Here is a 240-nt window from a genome sequence, read left to right as displayed (position 1 = left end):
CCCTCCCCTTGCAGGCAGAGCCTCCCTGGGCCCAGCAGACGAGACCACCCAGCAGCCATCCCAGCAGAAGATGTGGGAGTGCAGGAACCAGGCAAAGTCAAACCCCTGCCCGCACCCCGAGTGTCCCAGCACCCAGGCAAGGCTGGGTGAGGGTTGCGGGGACCCCGTGATGGCACCGGGACAGGCGCTGGCACAGCGGCTGCAGGACAGCTTGGCGTGGCTGCGGGCTGGGGTCGGGCA

This window comes from Egretta garzetta, unplaced genomic scaffold (genome assembly GCF_000687185.1).
Source record: "Egretta garzetta isolate BGI_Z169 unplaced genomic scaffold, ASM68718v1 scaffold4, whole genome shotgun sequence".
NCBI classification, from domain to species: domain Eukaryota; kingdom Metazoa; phylum Chordata; class Aves; order Pelecaniformes; family Ardeidae; genus Egretta; species Egretta garzetta.
The sequence above is the reverse complement of the archived record's forward strand: the minus strand, read 5'-3'. Positions refer to the sequence as shown.